Here is an 18,507-nt window from a genome sequence, read left to right as displayed (position 1 = left end):
TGTGGTGTAAAAGACATTTGTTATTCTCCTTATATATTTTGTTGTAATATTTCTCTGTATTTAGGATAGGAATTTTTCTGTATTTATTATGTGATTGTAAAATGTGTCAGTATTTGCGATAGCAGAGATATATATAAAATGTTGTCAGAAGAGAATAATATCGTCAATTTGCAAAGAAATGTTAATAGTCAGCAATACTATTTAAGCACAATGCATTATGTATTCTTTGGTCTTCTCTGTTCAGAAGTCATTGCGGTAGGACACTGTGAAAGAGTTTTTTACGAATGGGTAGACTTCTTTTGTCTCTGTCTGGTCTTAGCCGCCATTAGACGATGCGTTACGAATTAATGTGAGTTGTATTGTTGTTTGATCTAAATATATTAGAGTTTATCAAAAGCGTGAATTATTTATGTAAATTAGCTTGCCCACGTCATCTATAAAATTTCTTTAAGAATTTTTCAGCATTTTTTAGCGGTGTTGCTGGGCTGTGCCGCGACCAACAATAGGCGGCACATTTAAAAAATTATCAAACACGTAAATCGGGAACAGAAGCATAAAAATCAATAGTGAATTAAGAAATTGTTCTTCTTTTTCAGTGATCATGTGGCTGATAAAATTTGAATTAATTATACGTTTGTGGATTCGTAGGCGGATAGCTAATGTTAGTTAACATTCAAATTTAAACAGTTTGGTTCTTTCAAAATATCTTAAATGTGTAATGAAGTAGGTTTGATCAGTGATAAATGTCGGCTTGGCAATAATTAAAACATTTTCTGCTAATAGAGGTAATCTTGTGTTCTATGGCTAGTGCCGGGATAAAATTCAGTAAAAATATTTAACAAAAAAAAAACCCACTGCATCTGGAAAGTGTATGCCAAGGCCGAATGATTTAAAGGACTCAATTCTCAACCTAATATTCTTAACCAGTTCATATGAGTTCACGTAAATATTATTTTTTCTTTAAATGTACGTAATTCTTAAGAAAGTAAAAATTTTTATTACCACACGAAAATAAGAGAGTGGTTCTACAACAAAGTTCGCACGAAAGAAAATTAACTTAAAAGCAAAAGATAAAATTTATTATTCTTCTTTAACGAAATTTCAAATCAATTCCATTCATTTCGACGATTTCGTTAAATTGGCGCCCAACGTGGGGCAAATTGTCAGGTATCGAAATCGTCGAAATGAATGGAATTGGTTTGAAATTTCGTTAAACTTACTGTAAGTAAAGTAAGCGTTTCCGGATCCGTGGTTATTGGAGTTGAGTACTAACAGCTGGCCCCCCATGAACCATGGACCTTGCCGTTGGTGGGGAGTCTTGCGTGCCTCAGCGATACAGATGACCGTACCGTAGGTGCAACCACAACGGAGGGGTATCTGTTGAGAGCCCAGACAACCGTGTGGTTCCTGAAGAGGGGCAGCAGCCTTCTCAGTAGTTGCCGGGGCCACAGTCTGGATGATTAACTGATCTGGCCATGTAACATTAACCAAAACGGCCTGGATGTGCTGGTACTGCGAACGGCTGAAAGCAAAGGGAAACTACAGCCGTAATTTTTCCCGAGGGTATGCAGCTTTTCTGTACGATTAAATGATGATGGCGTCCTCTTGGGTAAAGTATTCCAGAGGTAAAATAGTCCCCCATTCGGATCTCTGGGCGTGGACTACTCAAGAGGACGTCGTTATCAGGAGAAAGAAAACTGGCGTTCTACGGATCGGAGCGTGCAATGTCAGGTCCCTTAATCGGGCAGGTAGGTTAGAAAATTTAAAAAGTGAAATGGATAGGTTAAAGTTAGATATAGTGGAAATTAGTGAAATTCGGTGGCAGGAGGAACAATTTTGGTCAGGTGAATACAGGGTTATAAATACAAAATCAAACAGGGGTAATGCAGGAGTAGGTTTAATAATGAATAAAAAATAGCAGTGCGGGTTAGCTACTACAAACAGCATAGTGAACGCATTATTGTGGCCAAGATAGACACAAAGCCCATGCCTACTACAGTAGTACAAGTTTATATGCCAACTAGCTCAGCAGATGATGAAGAAATTGATGAAATGTATAATGAGATAAAAAAAATTATTCAGCTAGTGAAGGGATACGAAAATTTAATAGTCATGGGCGACTGAAATTCGAGAGTAGCAAAAGGAAGAGAAGGAAACATAGTAGGTGAATATGGATTGGAGGGAAGAAATGAAAGAGGAAGCCGTCTGGTAAAATTTTGCACAGAGCATAACTTAATCATAGGTAACACTTGGTTCAAGAATCACACAAGAAGGCTGTATACATGAGAGAATCCCGGAGATACTAATAGGTATCAGATGGATTACATAACGGTAAGACAGAGATTTAGGAACCAGGTTTTAAATTGTAAGACATTTCCAGGGGCAGATGTGGACTCTGACCACAAGCTATTGGTTATGACCTGTAGATTAAAACTGAAGAAACTACAAAAAGGTGGGAATTTAAGGAGATGGGACCTGGATAAACTGAAAGAACCAGAGGTTGTAGAGAGTTTCAGGGAGAGCGTAAGGGAACAATTGACAGGAATGGGGGAAAGAAATACAGTAGAAAAATAATGGGTAGCTTTGAGGGATGAAGTAGTGAAGGCAGCAGAGGATCAAGTAGGTAGAGAGACGAGAGCTAGTAGAAATCCTTAGGTAACAGAAGAAATATTGAATTTAATTGATGAAAGGAGAAAATATAAAGATGCAGTAATAGAAGCAGGCAAAATGGAATACAAACGTCTCAAAAATGAGATCGACAGGAAGTGCAAAATGGCTAAGCAGGAATGGCTAGAGGACAAAGGTAAGGATATAGAGGCTTATCTCACTAAGGGGAAGATAGATATTGAATACAGGAAAATTAAAGAGACCTTTGGAGAGAAGAGAACCACTTGTTTGAATATCAAGAGCTCAGATGGAAACCCAGTTCGAAGCAAAGAAGGGAAGGCAGAAAGGTGGATGTAGTATATAGAGGGTTTATACAAGGGCGGTGAACATGAGGACAATATTATGGAAATGGGAGAGGATGTAGATGAAGATGAAATGGGAGATAAGATACTGCGTGAAGAGTTTGACAGAGCACTGAAAGACCTGAGTCGAAACAAGGCCTCAGGAGTAGACAACATTCCATTGGAACTACTGACGGCCTTGGGAGAGCCAGTCCTGACAAAACTCTACCATCTGGTGAGCAAGATGTATGAGACAGGCGAAATACCCTCAGACTTCAAGAAGAATATAATAATTCCAATCCCAAAAAAGCGGGTGTTGACAGATGTGAAAATTACCGAACTATCAGTTTAGTAAGTCACAGCTGCAAAATACTAACGCGAATTCCTTACAGTCGAATGGAAAAACTGGTAGAAGCGGACCTCGGGGATGATCAGTTTGGATTCCATAGAAATGTTGGAACACGTGAGGCCATACTAACCTTACGACTTACCTTAGAAGAATGATTAAGGAAAGGCAAACATACGTTTCTGGCATTTGTAGACTTAGAGTAAGCTTTTGACGATGTTGAGTGGGATACTCTCTTTCAAATTCTAAACGTGGCAGGGGTAAACTACAGGGACCGAAAGGATATTTACAATTTGTACAAAAATCAGATGGCAGTTATAAGAGTCGAGGGGCACGAAAGGGAAGCAGTGGTTGGGAAGGGAGTGAGACAGGGTTGTAGCCTCTCCCCGATGTTATTCAATCTGTATATTGAGCAAGCAGTAAAGGAAAGAAAAGAAAGATTCGGAGTAGGTATTAAAATTCATGGAGAAGAAATGAAAATTTTGAGGTTCGCCTATGACATTGTAAATCTGTCAGAGACAGCAAAGGACTTGTAAGAGCAGTTGAATGGAATGGACAGTGTCTTGAAAGGAGGATATATGATGAACATCAACAAAAGCAAAACGAGGATAATGGAAAGTTGTCAAATTAAGTCGGGTGATACTTTGGGAATTAGATTAGGAAATGAGTCACTTAAAGTAGTAAAGGAGTTTTGCTATTTAGGGAGTAAAATAAGTGTTGATGGTCGAAGTAGAGAGGATATAAAATGTAGACTGACAATGGCAAGGAAAGTGTTTCTGAAGAAGAGAAATTTGTTAACATCGAGTATAGATTTAAGTGTCAGGAAGTCGTTTCTGAAAGTATTTGTGTGGAGTGTAGCCATGTATGGTAGTGAAACATGGATGATAAATAGTTTGGACAAAAAGAGAATAGAAGGTTTCGAAATGTGGTTCTACAGAAGAATGCTGAAGATTGGATGGGTAGATCACATAAGTAATGAGGAGGTACTGAATGGAATTGGTGAGAGGAGGAGTTTGTGGCACAACTTGACAAAAGAAAGGGACCGGTTGGTATGACATGTTTTGAGGCATCAAGGGATCACAAATTAGCATTGGAGGGCAGGGAGGGTAAAAATCGTAGAGGAAGACCAAGAGATGAATACACTAAGCAGATTCAGAAGGATGTAGGTTGCAGTAGGTACTGCGAGATGAAGAAGTTTGCACAGGATAGAGTAGCATGGAGAGCTGCATCAAACCTGTCTCAGGACAACAACAACACAACTAACAGCTCTCAAAGTATTCCACACATTTTTGTGACACACTGTATAGACAGCTGTAATTTTCGCCTACAACCGTTTTCAGTTCGCAGTTTAAAGCTGTCAAATGCGCTGCCATGTGTAAGAGAGTTTCTTAGATTGACTGGACTGTAGGTGTGATGAATTAGTAAATGTATTAAAACTTCATCCATGATGTGGCGATTTTCACACATCTCAGTGTTTATAACATCGTATCTCTTGGACTGTGTCTTGTGCAATAATCTATTTGTGTAGGTACGCTCAGCTGCATTCGTGGATAGTGTTCGCTAAACACGTTGCGAATTGAATGAGCGGCAAACAACTAAAAAATTTAAAATTCTGCAAGACGCGGCAGTTTTTCACTCATATTAGTGCTAACAGCATCATGTCTCCTGATCTATGCGTCATAAAATTTTGTAGCTATATTCGCCGGCATGTGTGGATACTGTCTAAAAAATGTGTTGCGAGTAGAGTTGTGAGACGCAATATATTTAAACGTCATGCACTATGTGGCAGTTTTTCCCGTATCTCAGTGTTTATGACGTCGCATCTCGTGAACTTTGTGCGGTAACGAGATATACTGTACTGCCGTAGGTGCATTTAGCGGCATATGTGAATACTGCCTGCTGCTTAACGACGAGGACCAGTGTGCCAGCTAGCCAGGATGTGGTTTTTAGGCGGTTTTCCACATTCTGCTGGGTGAATACCGGGCTGGTCCCCACGTTCCGCCTCAGTTATTCGCGTCGCAGACATTTGAAACACGTTCGCACTATTTCAAGATTTTCACTAGATGCAGACAGCTGGGGTTTACTGATTCCATCCCCAGGGGTACGGGGTGGCGGCAGGAAGGGCATCTGGCCACCCCTAAAACTAATGTTGCCAAATCTGTTCTAACCACAGCGACCCTGCAATTGCTGCGGGATTATGGCGTAAGCAAAAGAAAGAATGAAAGTAAGAGATAAGTGAACCAAGTTTGGCTGAGATCGATTCAGACATTTAGGATGAGATGTGGAAAATAAGCGAGCGCTCCCACACACACACACACACACACACACACACACACACACACAAACGCGGGCGCTCGTATACATACACATAGACACTTACATACATTTATGTTTATAATATGTACGGACTGATTTAAAGTCATTGCTATCTGAATTCCATTCGTGTAGATTAACGAAATACGAGGGTTGCCCAGCAAGTAAGTTCCGATCGGTCGCGAAATGGAAACCACTGGGAAAATCCGGTAAAGCTTTGCACGTATGTGTTGGGCAGTGTCTCTAGTATGCCCGACAATCGCGTCGCGTCGCTCTTTTCAATATTGAGTGAACAGTGAGCACATAAAGATGGGTAGGGAATAGCGTCTCCCGCCAAGTATGAGGGCCTGGTTAGAGATTACGCCTGTGTCGCGCAGCCTACTAATGTAACTGTCGAGCAGTTCCTTCTTCATGCCAATTTTCGGCCGCACACTGCAGGGGCAATGAAGACGCTCCTGCAGTGTTTCCAATGAGAAGTGTTTGATCACCCACAATACAGTCAGTAATTGACTCCCCCTGAGTCTCATCTCTGCTCACAATAACCGCTGGAAAACAAAATTTTTCCACAGACACCGAGCTGCAGACCAGCGCAGATAACTGGCCGAAAGCACAGGCGGCTGCTTTCTATGACGAGGATATTGGAAAGGTGATACAACACTACGACAAAACTCGAAGTAGGAGCGACGACTATGTAGAGAAGTAGGTGGAAGATGCATCCAACTGTTGCAAACAAAACGTTTCTGGTTTTCACTGTGGTTTCCATTTCGCGACCGATTGGAGCTTACTTTCTGGACAACCCTTGTAATTTACACTTGTAGCAAATGATGTAAGTGAGTTCCCGGGTTAAGTCAACTATGTCAGTTCCTTCTCTGTCTTAGCATGTAATGTTCTACATAGTTTAACGGGGTCGCTGATGAATCAGGCAGGGTATAGAGGTCCAGCCTAGTTATTTGGTGACAGGCCGGTCGCCCCAGGGAGCAACGGCTCTCCTTTCCAAGGCGAGCATGTGACCCCCGCGGCAGGTAGCCCGTACTTCTACAGCTTTTCACACAAGTGCGCCAGACCCACCTTTGAAAAGACATGTAATACAGTGTGATGAACTCCTGCGCCCGTGCATACCATAGTCTCAGGTTTTACAGCCAGTGCCGTCTGGCGAAAACGCACTTCAAAGGGACTTCGTTTTGTGCCGCCGAGTTGTCTTCCGTGAACATTGTGTGAGGGAAGTCGGTAACTCATAAATATCTCGGATCCATGAGAAGTGACGGAGCAGCACTCCATCTGGAGGCGTGGTACGAAACGCCTCGTCTGGATTCACGGAATGACGTATTTGGGATCTGGGAGGAGTCAGTGCCGGCCAATAAAGGGAAGGACTGTTCAAGCAGTGGCAGCCGTTGTGTTACAGTCTGCAGCAGATCATGACCCTCGCCACTCTCCACACAACTGAGTGCGGGATATGGGGAGAAGTCGCAGGTTAGACGAGCAGAAGCGTGTAGAGGGTTTGTCAAAGGAGGAGATGCATGTATTCACCTGCACTGCTTATGCAGACGATCTCGACATCGTGCTTCATACCAGTGCTGATGTCAGGGCGTCACTGGCATGGGTTACCACCTACAGCGATGGCTGCTTTCACGTCCGCAAATTGAGGGCCATGGCTGTAGGTGTGGGACTCCCTGCAGACAGTGCTGCTCCTTTGCGCGTAGCTGATACTCTCCGATGCTTAGGACTCAATTTCACAAGTGATATGCGACGGACAATCGCCCTCAACTGCCAGCGCCCACTTTCCCACCTGCCCGGCGGGCTCTTAGATCACTGTTTAGGAGCACTCGATTTTATGCAAGGAGCATAAGATGTAAATGCATGTTTGCCGTCACGTATCCCCCATGCGGCTCAGACACTTCCTATTCCGCCATCCACAGCCCGCCGCATGCTAGCGGCACTGGGTTCATATGTTTGCCACGGCTTCCTGTTCAAGATAAGGTACGAGACCGTCACCTTCCCTCAACCCAGTGGGGTTCAGGTCTGTATCATGGGCCTGACAGAACCATAGCCCTTTTCGTCGCCAGTCACATAGCACTGTGACGCCGTTATCCTACGTGCCCTACCAGCTTATTGTTAGAGGTCTTTGAACCACACCCTCTCTCAGCGCCTATCCCGCTTTCCAACGTCCTGCCGTCACTTTTTTACTTGAGCCACTTTTTCATCGAACTGAGTTACGCCCGAACAGCGATTATGCAAGCGTTCTTGACGTCCACCAAAGCGATCTAGGGCTTCCTTCAGGAGCGAAGGTCACCGAATGTAACCGAGGGGAAGCATCCCCACGACGACTGGCGTGCCGTTTGGTGCTCGGTGTGCGCTCTTTATCTTGACCCTGACGTCCACTCAGCATCGTACCTTACTGGGAAGCAAGTATACCGGTTACGCCTTCACGGCATTCACCTCACAGACGCCCCATTGTGTGTCGCCTGTGATGTTTTGGACACGGATGAGCATCGCTTGGTGCACGGATCGGCAAGAGGCGTTCCAGGTGCGGCAGATGTTGGCGCTAATTATCCGTACGACTCCTCGTCAGATACCTACTCAACAGTTCAATTTTCCGGACACGAGATATTGCCCACAAGCGAAGACGAACTCTGTGAAGTGGATTTACAGCCACGCAGTTCACTACTTGTTTCCTGATGTCGAGAAAAATATCCTTGATTTTTAGCACTTCCTTAATGAACCCCATTGTGCAGTTGTCTGCAATCCCAAGTGCCGACATTTTCCTCCAGTTACCTTTCTAGCGTCTTCCTGAACCCACCCCAGAGCTCCCATGAGGAGTTGACCCCGCCTGTTTCACGCTTCGTATCCATATATTCTCTGGTCATCGGAATGTTCTTCTCCGAAAAACTTTGCGTCAATAGTCTCAATGAGCCTGATGTCGTGCCACGCCCTCCTCCTCGCGACGTCAGTTTCCCGCTGTCCTCGGTGGTGTTAATATTAATTTTTAAAATAAATAAATAAATAAAATAAAAAACCATTGATGTTCGTTGTACCTCTATTTCACGTTCCCTCTGCGTTCCTTGGATCCTGTGGGGGTGGGAACGGGGCATGGTGGCCAGGCCTCGGGTTGCGACTCCTGCACACTTTGCCCCTACCCCACCCTTTGGGTGCCAGCAAGGTTCCTTTAAAAGTAATTAGTAAATAAATAAGGGTGGGTAGCGAAGTCATTGATCTGGCGCTCAAACCCAGCCACCGCTGAAATTCGGGGAAAAAATCATCAGTAATGGCGTCCAAAGCCATCTGACATAAGACGTCACCCTCTTCCAGCCTTGTCAAGAAGGCGAAGGAGCGGACAGAGGTTCAGAGCACTCTCTTGCCCTTCGTGTGGGAAACTCCCCTAAAGGTCGGAAGGACCGGAAATGAACAAAGGCATGAAGATGGAAGTCGCTGCATTAAAGAGACATAATGTGAATCCAGAGGACATATGGCCTGTAATTGTAATGAGTGTTGTAATTATCGCTCCATTGGCAAGAGATTCCGGACTAGTCCCTCATTCGGATCTCTGGGAGGGGACTGCCAAGGGGTAGGTGACCATGAGAAAACGATAGAACAACCAACGAAACTATAACACACTACAATTCGGGACGTGGAATGTCAGAAGATTGAAAATGGTAGAGGGCGTCAGTGAAGTGAAATGGAAAGTAGGCAATGATTTCTGGTCACACCAGCAGCAGAACTTGGTATAACTGGAGTACGATGCCTTATGAATAGGAAGGTAAGGCAGAGAGTGTGTTACTGTTAACAATTCTGTGACAGGGTTGTTCTCATCAGAGTGGCCAGCTAACCGAATCCGACGACAGCAGTTGAGATATATATTAGTTTATTCATACTAAGTATGGAGGGGTGATCGGTATGTACCTCTTAGGAAAAGAAAAACTTATTACCCAAGATCGCAATGAAACAGTGTATTGTGGATAACCGGTTTCGGTAAACCTGTAACCAGCACGAAGATCTAATGATGGTAACATAGTTTTACTGAAACCCATTATCCACAATACAGTGTTTTACTATGACCTTGGCTAAGAAGTTTCTCTTCTCCTAAGAAAGTTCAAGTCTACATGCCGACGACACAGACCGAAGATAAAGAGATGGAAAAAGTATATAAGAATACTAACGCATAATTCAGCACGTAAAGGGAGATAAAAGTATAACAATCATGGGGGTTGGAATGCGGTTGTGGGGGAAGGAGTAGGAGAAAGCATTGCAGGGGAGTATGTGGCTGGTACGAGGATTGAGAGAGGAGGAAGACTATTTGAGTTCTGCAATAAATTTCTGCTAGTAATAGCGAATACTCTGTACTAGAGTCACAAGAGGAGGAGGAATGCTTGGACAAGACCGGGAGATACACTAAGATTTAAATTAGTTTACATCATGGTCAGGTAGAGATTTCGAAATCAGACACCAGATTGTAAGGGTATCCAGGAGCAGACATAGACTCGTATCACAATTTGATAATGATGAATAGCAAGCTCAGGTTTAAGAGACTTGTCAGGAATAAGGCGGAAAGAAGTGGGATATGCACATACTAAGGAACGAAAAGATATACTGGAGTTCTCTAAGCCTACAGATATTGCTATAATTAATTCAGTTGAAGAGGAATGAACTTCTCCAGAAAGGGAAATCACAGAAAATAAAATGGAAGACGTAGGTACAAAGAAGGTAACATAGGAAATACTTCAAGGAAAGAAGCATGTACAAAAATGTTCCAGGAAATTCAGGAACCCAAAAATACTAGTCACTTAGGAACGAAATGAATGGCAAGTGCTGCAATGCTAAGCCGAAATAGCTGCATGAAAAATCTCAAGCAACCGAAGAAGCAATGACTGTCAGAATGACTGGCTCAGCATATAGAAAAATCAAAACAACATGCGGTGAAATCAAAAACCAGAGTGGTATCATTAAGACTGCAATGGGAATTCCACTGTTAAATGCAGAGCAGACAGCGAATAGGTGGAAAGAGTGCGTTGAAGGATTCTATAAGGCTGAAGACTTGACTGATGACGTAATAGAAGAGGATACAGGGGTCGATGTAGAAGAGATAGGAGATCCAGTATTAGAATCAGAATTTGAAAGAGCTTTGAAAGACTTAGGGTCGAGTAAGGCAGAAAGGCTTTATAACATTCAATCAGAATTTCTAATCTCATTGTGTAGGTGACACATGTTGGGGTGTAGAATGTATGATTCTGACTTTCGGAAAAGCATCATCAACATAATTTCGAAAACTGCAAGAGTCGACAAGTGAGAGGAATATCAGTTTTAACAGCTCATGCATCGAAGCTGCCGAAAATAATAGACAGAAGAAGGGAAAGGAAAACTGAAAATGTGTAAGATGACGATCAGTTTGGCTTTAGGAAACGTGAAGGCACCACAGAGGCAATTCTGACGTCGCGGCTGATAATGGAATAAAGACTAAGGATTTGTAGACGTGGGAAAAGCGTTCTAAATTGTGAAATGGTGCAAAAAGTTCGAAATTCAGACAAAAATACGGGTAAACTTTAGGGAAAGACGGGTACTATACAGTATGTACGAATGTGCAAGAACCAAGAGGGAATAATAAAAGTCGAAGACCAAGTACGAAGCGCTCGGATTAAAAAGGCTGTAAGACAGCGACGCAGTCCTTCACCGCTGATGTTCAACCTACAGGGTGAGTCACTATCAATGAGTCACTAACTATTGCCACCAAGAATTACTCCGAAAGTCTGATAGGAGCTGAAATGTTTCTCGGGCGAAAGTTGCTCGGGACAACGGGGGCCACGATATCACATTGGTTATTTATTGCTAGGTGTGGTCGCTTCAGAGATATAAAGGTCAACATTATATTTTATAAATGTAATGCTACAGTTCGGTACTTATTTTCTGATAGTGGCTATCGAGATGAATCCAATGATGTGTAACAGTAAGTTCTTTGAAGGTGAACGAAGTTCACAAAGGTGGCATGATCGTCCATTTACAGAAAGTGTTCGAAGTGATGACCATTGGTATCAATGCAGTGCTGCAATCTTCTTATCGTGGATATAGGGGTATACCTTATCACATCGGCACTTATCTAAGCACATCCTCTGACAGTTCTCTATAGCATATCTTCAGGTGTAGTTGGAACGTCTTTATAAACAATGTCTTTTACGAATCCCCACAAGAAAAAATCCGAAGGGTGAAGTCTGGCGAACGAGCCAGCCACGACACATCTCCTCCGCGTCCAATCAAACGATTTGGGAATTGGCTCAGCAACTCATTTCAATCCATCAGCGAAAAATGTGAGGGACACTCATCGTGTTGAAACCACATTCTGTTCCTTGTTCCTACAGGTATTTCTCCCAATAACAGACCTAATGTTTCTTGCAGGAATGTGGTGTACTTCCTACCATTAAGAATTCCTTCGATGACATAGTGGCCTATAATTCAGTCCTCCAAAATCCCACACCATATTTTGACAACAACGTTCCCTCAAATGACTAATTACGTATTTCTTAATTAGTCTGATTACTTTCAAGAAATAAATCTTTCTTTGCAAAACTAAATTTAACTCAGGTCAGCTGGATATCGCGTTACTTCAAATCCCTATTTATTTGACTATGAAAATTCGGAGAAAACTCCATTATGTAGTTTCTAGGGAGAGCCTTCTTTCGTTCCAATCAGACTCTTGTCCAAAATATGAAAAGCACAGACGTCGTTGAGGTATTCAACTCTATTTATTGACTTCGTCGAGCAAAACTGTATTTAAAGGTTGAGATCTACGGAAATGCAAAAAGCAATATCTCAGATGCAAAAATAACATTTTGTAGCTACAAGCAATTTTTTTGTATTTAATTTATAGTGTTATGTGTACTTGATTTTCGTTTCTTTTAACTTTTAAATGTTTCTCTTTTAAATGGTTATATCCCGAAAGGACTTTCTGCTTTTTTATTGTGTAATATGACTTAACTGTAACAAGCAAACTTTAATTTTGATCACTGACTTTCCAGAGTTTTTATCTTGACGCAGTGTTTTGATGTATTTTCTAAGTTGGGGCGTACTGTGCTACCGATGCGTATAGCATGCTGTGTGTTACCTCCAAGACGATTGTGAGCTCCACTTGCGCTTGTCGATATTTTCTTGGCATTGGTTCGTAGGTAGATGAGTAAATAAAATAACACACCTACAATTATTCATTTTGACTTATAAGTTATTATTACCGCATTCTTTTGCAGTGTCAAATATTACCAAGCAATATTAACAATGAGTGCACCTCGTAGTTTCACCACGTTCAACACTTTCATAAAATAGACTTTGTTCGATGTTTTCTTACGCAGAAGTCATGCCTATCTTTGACCGCCATTGTTTCGCTTCAAATTGTTAATTATCTCAACATTTCCACAGCACTGACATATAATTTGTCGTCGTTCACTCTTTCGTCTACCACTCTCTACGTACCAGGGCGTTTTTTTTGGTCTCATATCCACAATGGCGGTTTTGTATCATAGCCTGTGCTTTTCACCAGTGGCACCACAGAGTTTCATGCGGCTTGCATCGTTTGCAGTACCCTTCTAAACAATTCCCTTTCCTCAGCGGAACTTTTGAATGATAAAACTGCTACATAGGTCACGGGAATTTTAGTATTTACTAAAGCGTACATAAATTTAAATTACTTGGAAGTTGTAAGGTACCGTCGAAGTTTGCAAATAAACGGTCGCCTTATATTTTCAGTTACAGAACACACCTAACTACAACTACATTTACACCCAAATGGATACTCCACAAATCATATTTAAGTGCCTCGCAGAGGGTTCATCAAACCACCTTCACAATAAAACTCTATTATTCACTCTTGAACAGCCCTTGAGGAAATTGAACACTTATATTTATCCGTGCGGGTTCTGATTTCCCTTACTTTATTATGGTTAACATTTTCCCCTATGTAGGTTGGTGTCAACAAAATAGTTTCGCATTCAGAGGAGAAAGTTGGTGATTGAACTTTTGTGAGAAGATCCCGCCGCAACGAGACACGCCTTTGTTTTAATGAAGTCCACACTAAATCCTGTATCATGTCCGTAATACTCTCTCCCCTTTTTCTCGATAATACAAAACGTGCTGCTGTCCTTTGAACTTTCTCAATGTACTCCATTAAGGGTTCGACACCTCGAAGCATGATTCCAAAAGTAGACGGACAAGCGTAGTGGAAACAGTCTGTTAGTAGATCTGTTGCATCTGCTAAGTGTTTTGCCAATAAGACGCAGTATTTTGTTCACCTTCACCACAACCTTTTCTGTTTGTTCTTTCAAGTTTAAGTTTTATGTAATTTTAATTCTTGAACTTACGGTTTTTAGAATCGTTTGATTTATAGTATAAGCGAAGTTTAACGGAAACCTTTTGGTAATTCACACTTTTCATTATTTAGGGTCAATTACAATTTTTTTCAGCTTACTGATATCTTTCCTAGAGTATTTTGCAATTTGTTTTGATCTTCTGATGATTTTACCAGACGATAAACGACAGAAAAATCTGCAAACAGCCTAACACAGCTGTCCAGATTGTCTCCTAAATCGTTTGTATAAATAAGAAACAACAGATAGCCTATAACACTACCTTGCGGAACGCCAGAAATCGTTTCTGGTTTATTCGATGACTTCGCGTCTGTAAGAACGAACTGTGACCCTTCTGACAGGAAATCACGAATCCAGTCGCATAACTGAAACTATCTTCCATAAATACGCTATTTGGTCACAAGCCGCTTGTGAGGTACAGTGTCAAACGCCTTCTGGAAATGTAGAAATACGGAATTAATTTGAATTCCCTTGTCAATAACACTCAACACTTCGTGTAAATAAAGAGCTAGTTGTGTTTCAGGGGAACGATGTTTTCTAAATCCATGGTGACTGTGTGTCAATAAACCGTTCTCGCGGAGGTAATTCATAATGATCGAACACCAAATATGTTCCAGAATCCTGCAGCATATCGACGTTAATAATAGGGGACTGTAATTTAGTGGATTACTTCAAATGGTTCAAATGGCTCTGAGCACTATGCGACTTAACTTCGGAGGTCATCAGTCGCCTAGAACTTAGAACTAATTAAACCTAACTAACCTATAGACATCACACACATCCATGCCCGAGGCAGGATTCGAACCTACGACCGTAGCGGTCGCTCGGCTCCAGAATGCAGCGCCCAGAACCACACGGCCACTCCGGTCGGCAGTGGATTACTCCTACTACCCTTCTTGAATATTGTTGTGACCTGCTTTCGAGTCTTTGGATACGGGTCTTTCGTCGATCGAGCTGTTGTATACGATTGATAAGTACGGAGCTATTCCATCAGCATTCTCTGAAAGGAACCTAACTTTGTACAGACTGGACCGGAAAATAATCAAAATTAGGCCTTCAAGAAATGTTATTCACCGTCGGTTTTCGTCTATGCTTTCTATTTATGTAGCTACTTATCATTAAATCTTAGCGGTCTTCGAACATCCCTTGTAGTAGCCTAATTGACGAATCCCGTGATTTGCGCTAAAACGCTCAGTGTATTTGCTTTGACACACTATCATGCTTTTGCTTCTCAAGCTACACTCTTTGTACATTAACATCTGTCATTTCATCGCCATTCTAAATTATCGACCACTTTCGCTACATGAGGACTCTATAAAGGGGAAGTCAAATAAAAATGAGACAAACGGAAAGAAAAGTAAGTAAACTGTTCATTATTTCAAAAGCAATCGCCATAACTGTCAGAACATTTAGCCAACTGTGAGACAATACGGTCAATGCCTTCATGCAAGAACACTTGCAGTAGCCTACTGAACAATAGTTGTACCCAAGCGTGCACCTGTTTGTCTGAAGCAAAGCGGAGCCACTTCGAACTTCATCAGCTATTTTGCTTCCCCAATAGCAAAACTCATTTACTACATTAAGTGTCTCATTTCCCAATCTAATTCCCTCAGCATCAGAATATTTAATTCGACTTCATTCCATTATCCTCGTTTTGCTTTTGTTGATGTTCATCTTATAGCCTCCTTTCAAGACACTGTCCATTCCGTTCAAAAGCTCTTCTAGGTCCTTTGCTGTCTCTGGTTCCTGTACAAATTGTAAATAGCCTTTCGCTCCCTGTATTTTACCCCTGCCAACTTCAGAATTTGAAAGAGAGTATTCCAGTCAACATTGTCAAAAGCTTTCTCTGAGTCTACAAATGCTAGAAACGTAGGTTTGCCTTTCCTTAATCTATTTTCCAAGACAACTCGTAGGGTCAGTATTGCCTCACGTGTTCCAACATTTCTACGGAATCCAAACTGATCTTCCCAGAGGTCGGCTTCTACTAGTTGTTCCATTCGTCTGTAAAGAATTCGTGTCAGTATTTTGCAGCGGTGGCTTATTAAACCGATAGTTCGGTAATTTTCACATCTGTCATCACCTACTTTATTTCAGATTGGAATTATTATATTCTTCTTGAAGTCTGAGGATATTTCGCCTGTCTCATACATCTTGCTCACCAGATGGTAGAGTTTTGTCAGGACTGGCTCTCCCAAGACCATCAGTAGTTCTAATGGAATGTTGTCTACTCCCGAGACCTTGTTTCGACTCAGGTCTTTCAGTGCTCTGTCAAACTCTTCACGCAGTATCATACCTCCCATTTCATCTCCATCTACATGCTCTTCCATTTCCATAATACTCTCCTCAAGTACATCACCCTTGTTAGACCCTCTATATACTCCTTTCACCATTCTGCTTTCCCTTCTTTGCTTAGAGCTGGGTTTCCATCTGAACTCTTGATATTCATACAAATGGTTCTCTAATCTCCTAAGGTTTCTTTAATCTTCCTGTAGACAGTATCTATCTTACCAATAGTGATATATGCCTCTACAACCCTACATTTGTTCTATAGCCACCCCTGCTTAGCCATTTGGCACTTTCTGTCGATTTTGGGACGTTTGTATTCCTACTTGCCTGTTTCATTTATTGCATTTTTATATTTTCTCCTTTCATCAAGTAAATTCAATATTTCTTTTGTTACTCAAGGATTTCCATTAGTCCTCGTCTTTTTACCAACTTGATCCTCTGCTGCCTTCACTAATTCGTCCCTAAAAAGCTACCCATTCTTGATCTAGTGTATTTCTTTCCCCCATTCTTGTCAATCGTTCCGTAATGCTCTCCCTGAAACTCTCTACAACCTCTGGTTCTGTCACTTTATCCAGGTCCCGTCTCCTTAAATTCCCACCTTTTTGCAGTTTCTTCAGTTTTAATCTACAGTTCATAACGAACAGATTGTGGTCAGTGTCTACATCTGCCCTTGTAAATGTCTTACAATTTAAATCCTGGTTCCTAAATCTCTGTCTTACCATTATATAATCTATCTGAAACATTCCAGTATATCCAGGCCTCTTCCATGTATACAACTTTCTTTCATGATTCCTGAACTAAGTGTTAGCTATCATTAAGTTATGCACTGTGTAAGATTCTACCAGGCGGCTTCCTCTTTCATTCCTTACACACCTTCCATATTCACCTCCTACGTTTCCTTCTCTTACTTTGCCTACTATCGAATTCCAGTCACCCATGACCATTCAGTTTTCGTCTCCCTTCACTATCTGAGTAAATTCCTTTATCTCATCATACATTTAAACAATCTCTGACAATGAACTTGTGTCGGAATTGCAATTGAACAAGCAAAATTTTTAACAGCCAAATGTGGACTGTTTGTATTCAGTAATTATACAGACTCTGCTAAAAACACCTTCCGCATTTGGAGAAGACACTGTGTGAGTTCATGCCGACATGTAGGAGCGATGGCGGTGTGTGTGACATTTTCAGCAGGCAGGATGTCTTGGTTAGGTATGCATCGTTCTTCTGTTGTCGATGAGTATATTCGTAATGGTGGTTTACTACTCAGCGGGACACTTCTCATTCAGTTCGATCTCGGCCGACATATTTATTTTCAAAATAGGAAAACTATTCAAGTTTCGGTATCAAACTTTTAGCAACTGGTTTTTTCTAGCGCTCTCCAGAGTGATCATCTCTTAAACGTACAGCAGCCCTGTGATTATATGATAGGACCCGCTGCACAGGCATCTTCAAATGCACCCCTACAAAATGATGGCTCCCAAGAACGAAGTGAGAGAGATGCTGAAACTCGCAAAGCTGTGTATGAGAAATTCTTCAGAACATTCCCCCAGGCGCTGTTTTTATTTCTTCTGATGAGACCCATTTACTCTTGTCGGATACTGTAAGTAAAGAAAATTTCCTCCACTGGACAGTAGGAAACCAGCACGTTCTTCGCCAGTGACGGCTTCACAGCCATCGTGTAAGAGTTTGCCGTTGCTCAATTGGGTATGTGGCACTCCGTCACACACCAAATGTGGCCCACCAGGACCATCCGAACGCCGTGTCTTGCACACTGCTCTCCCGGTCGTTATGGTAGTTTTCTTTGACCGGAGTCTCTACTATTCGGTCGAGTAGCTCCTGAAAGTGTTCAAATGTGTGTGAAATCCTATGGTACTTAAATGCTAAGGTCATCAGTACCTAAGCTTACACACTACTTATCCTAAGTTATCCTAAGGACAAACACACACACCTATGCCTGCGGGAGGGCTCGAACCCCCGCCGGGACCAGCCGCACAGTCCACGACTGCAGCGCCTCAGACTGCTCGGCTAATCCCGCGCGGCGAGTAGCTCCTCAATTAGCACCACGAGTTTGAGTGCACCCCGAGAAATGGCAACAGCGTATGGCGGCCCGGATGGTCACCTATCGAAGTGCCGGCCACGCCCGACAGCGCTTAAATTCGGTGATGTGACGGGAACCGATGTATCCTCTGCGGCAAGGCCGTTGCCAATTGGGTATGTGGAGTTCGTATTTTTTCGATGAAGGTATCACAAGGGTAACGGTTAATTAAACTGT

This window comes from Schistocerca americana, chromosome 6 (assembly GCF_021461395.2).
Source record: "Schistocerca americana isolate TAMUIC-IGC-003095 chromosome 6, iqSchAmer2.1, whole genome shotgun sequence".
Classification (NCBI taxonomy): Eukaryota; Metazoa; Arthropoda; class Insecta; order Orthoptera; family Acrididae; genus Schistocerca; species Schistocerca americana.
The sequence above is the reverse complement of the archived record's forward strand: the minus strand, read 5'-3'. Positions refer to the sequence as shown.